At 42.1% G+C, this 4,016-nt stretch overlaps 1 protein-coding gene across 1 annotated transcript in view; it reads right to left on the reverse strand.

Annotated features, from left to right (window-relative positions):
* LOC101855987 (neuronal acetylcholine receptor subunit alpha-7-like) overlaps positions 1 to 4,016 on the reverse strand; it is a gene marked incomplete in the record, with an annotated part of 65,311 nt that overhangs the window by 60,310 nt on the left and 985 nt on the right. The window contains 1 exon segment of the mRNA NM_001280850.1: positions 2,807 to 2,881.

The following is a 4,016-nucleotide window of genomic DNA, read 5'->3' on the forward strand; positions in this document are numbered from 1 at the left end:
ACCCACAACCTTCCTTCCCCATGACAAACAAAACTGAGAAGAAAGAAGTTTAAGTTCCGAAACCCGTTCAATAGTGAGCACTAATATTTTGTCTTATAGAAGATTCTCTGACTACGTTCTTTCCATCTTTCCTTTTCTGGGTCCAGTTTGTTTGCGGGTGGTTGGAGGGCGCCACTGGCAGGTCCTACTTCTTTACTTTCCCACTGTTGTTTCTGTCTGTGTGTATTACTTTTTCCAAGCACTAAATGACCACTATTGTCTCGATGTGCTTCTCCTTACTCAAACAAGCAAAGTACTTTTTTTTCCCCTCTCGGTAAGAATGAATAGTTTCACTTCTAATCTACTGTTCCCGGGAAAGCGGATAGGTTAATGAGTGAGCATCTTAACTTACACCGGGAGAAGGTGGGGTGGGGAAAATATCCAAATCAACACCTTAAGAGAATCTTAGACAACATTTAACATTTTGAAAGTTTCAGAGAATATAAAATCATTTGCTTTGCAGGCTTATTTATTCAGACATCGGTGTCGAAACTGACAAGATCTATCATTTGTTGCCCGTAATTCCATTTTGTTCCGCGTGACTTTCTCCTGGTTTTTCCCTAGCTTCCGCAATAATATTACTATACTCATTTACATCACATAGTGAAAAGACTAACGTGGAAATTCCAAATTCCACCGTGCAGGGCTGTGACAGCGAAACGAAAATTATACAGGCGCTTGCATTGTTTGCTTATCACCGTGGTGTTCTCACATCATGGGGTCTTTATGGTGCTTTGGTAGATCGCAGTTCTGACAAATATCTCACAGCAGTGTCCTCACTCCCATAGCATTTTTGTTGATTCGGTTTTTAGATGTTGAGGAACCTTTTACAATTATTTATCTCTCAAATATAATATTTAAACAAACCAGTAAAAATACAGTGTCTATGATTCCCTTTCGATCAAAATGCATGATGAAATGTGGGCCAAGAAGAATGAACAGTTATAAAGAATCACCCCTTTTCTAGTCTCTATCTGTCTGTCTGTCTGTCTGTCTGTCTGTCTGTCTGTATGTCTGTATGTCTGTCTGTATGTCTGTCTGTCTGTCTGTCTGTCTGTCTGTCTGTCTGTCCGTCTCTCTCTCTCCCTCTCTCTCTCTCTCTCTCTCTCTCTCTCTCTCTCTCTCTCTCTTTCTTGGATTGTATCATAATGTAAGTATGTGATTTTAACCCACTTTTTCACAATGGGGGTTGGGGCAAGGAGTGGATAGGTACTGGCATGGCCCTACTTCTCACCCACAGGGGATGCTGGCCCTTTAGCGCTTTCAAGTGTACGCGTCATATAAAAACAAAATGTAAGACTTCTTAGTCTTTGTTCCTCTTTCCCTACTTTTTACTGTATTCTGACTACGGACTTCATTTCGAAATGGGGAGTTCCATAAGATCAGTTGGCATCATGCTTGACTAAGGACTGCACAATCCTGGTCCGATTTCCTGACTGGGTGTTCGCGAACTCGGGTCGTTTTGTGGAGGTTCCGAGAGTGGGTGGTTGGTGCTGGCGCGTGATCTGGTGTGGTTTGCTCTTTCTTTTTCTACCAAGTCCTGTAAAACTCCTACTTTCAAGGATTTCAATTCATTAGACAGGGTCCTTTCGTGGATGGACGTTAAATTCAGATGCCCCATGACTTCTTTGATAACCTCGCAGTCTTGAAAGAGATTTTACTCTTACTTTCGCTTCGAAGTAACATGTTGGCGTCCAGTAGTGAGTTTCGATTGTCTCAAAACAAGTAACCATGACCTTCCAAGTAAGACACACCGGGCCCTGAGACAGGAAACGTGGCCAACCCCACTAACGCTACAAGAGAAGTTATATGGGCGGACAGATGAACTGAGCAGGACGGCCCAATTTATGACAGATACCAGACTTCAAGTGTGATGCGATCGAGAAGAAGAAGAGAACCTTCCAGGTAATATTCTACGGTAAGTTTCTTTTCTTCCCTTTACTGTAATCCAATTCCTGTTCTCCGCTTTAAAGTAAACAGCTTGTGTCTAGCAGCGGGTTCATAATTTTGTTTTAAAGCCAAGAGACATCCTATCGCAGGTCTTCAGATTGCAAGGTCAGAATGATGTCCTTTAATTTTTGTTGAAGTAAGAGTTTTACGGCACTTGCAAATTAGATTATACGCTATTTAAGTGCAAACGTTTAGAGGTGTTACAAGAGAGTAACAAACACAAAAAGAAAGAGAGATACGGACGATAGATGTTGGATAGGAAAGAAGGAGCAAACTACATCATAGTACCCGCCAAACACCCACTTGTTCACCCAACAGTAAATGTTTAGGTCCCAAATTGACACAGCTTAGGTCATTTAAGAATCAGGCTGCTTCGATCCTTCCTGCTTGGTCAAAACGGTTAGAAGGATACGACATCCCGAAAAACTCAGAGACGGAGATACTCGATAACAGAGATTGTCACATTCAGGAATTGAACACGTGTCTTTTGTATGTTACAGTGAACAGCTTAACCATTACTGGTGTAATAATATGCTACAGTACACCATACGAATTCAAAGGATATCTCCAGGGTCTGTGGTGAAGGGGTTAGGCACTTAACTGTCGCGCACAGGAGACCCTAGTTCAATTTCCGAGTGGAGATACATTTTCCTCGAGTATCTCGGTCTCTCTGCTGGTGTACTGAATCTCTTTCATGTCGTGTTATCTCTGATAGACATGATCGGGAGCACGCCTCCTAAATAATATAAACTGTGTTGATTCGGGGGTGGGGGTGGAGGGGAACACCCTTATTGACCAAAGGAAATGGAATGCTCACCTACACCTCCAGATGGGTTCGTTATTCTTGGAATGTCCCAACGTAATCCAATTGGTCTCTCTACCTGGCTGTCACCTGAAACAACAAGCGCAATGTACTCAAATACTCCAGAAAATATCTGAACCATAAACACATTTTTACAAAATAAAAATACCACCGTCTTTGGTGTAGTAACAATTAGGCAATGGGCAGGCGCACGCAAAAGACGTGTGGCCGATTCCTGAGAAGGGGGACTTTTTGTGTGTATTTTTGTTGAGTAATGCGTCTCTCAGCCAAGGTTGGCCCTGACAGGCAGAGTCGAAGCAGCCAGTATGTAAGATTATCTAAATAGTGTCGATGGGAGCATATAACACACACAATTACACTTCTATTACAAACTAAATGGAGAACAACTGACTTTTATTGATCCAGCTAGAGAAGTGTTGCTATCAATAGCAAACACAATCCACACACGAAATAATTCATTGGTCACACAAACTTATATAATACACAATAGAACAGAACCGCCGACAGCTTTATAAATGTGCCATTGTTGGTTGCCTGTGTGAAAAAACCTGTTCGTGGATGGCTGGCGGGTGCTCTGGTGCTGTTTTCTCCTTCTGTACTTCTACCATCTCTCGTCTTTATCTCTCCTTCGTTTCTGTTTTTTTCTTTTTTGTTTTTTGTTTTTCTTTGTTGTTGTTATTGTTTGTTTTGTTTCTTGTTATTGTTGTTTTTTGTTTTTGGTATGTTACTCTCTAGTGACACCTCTCAAGGCTGGCCCACATGTGTCTTATTTGTGTTGCAAATGCCGTAAAACTCGTCCTAAAACTAAATTACGAGACCTGTTTTCGAGCTTAAGGTTTCGTTTCTTGCTCGGACAAGTAATACACCTAAAGCGGTGAACATCCACTGACACGACGAGTTTCCAACATTGCTTGAGATTTTTTGGAGAGTTGATCTCACAGACAATCCACTACCACAACATGTGTGTGTGTGTGCGTGTGTGCGTGTGTGTGTGTGTATGTGTTTGTGTATGCGTGTGTTCGTATGTATGTGTGTATGTGTGTGTGTTCGCGTATGTTTCATACCTGTGCGAATATACGTGTGTGAGTGCCTCTGTGTGTCTGTGTGTGTGTTGGGGGGGGCAGAGAAAAAGAGAAATGTGTGTTTGTGTGCGTTTGTGTCTTTGTGTGTGTGTGTGGGTGTGTGTGTGTGTGTGTGTGAGAGA

This window comes from Aplysia californica, unplaced genomic scaffold (assembly GCF_000002075.1).
Source record: "Aplysia californica isolate F4 #8 unplaced genomic scaffold, AplCal3.0 scaffold00002, whole genome shotgun sequence".
In the NCBI taxonomy this organism is placed as follows: domain Eukaryota; kingdom Metazoa; phylum Mollusca; class Gastropoda; order Aplysiida; family Aplysiidae; genus Aplysia; species Aplysia californica.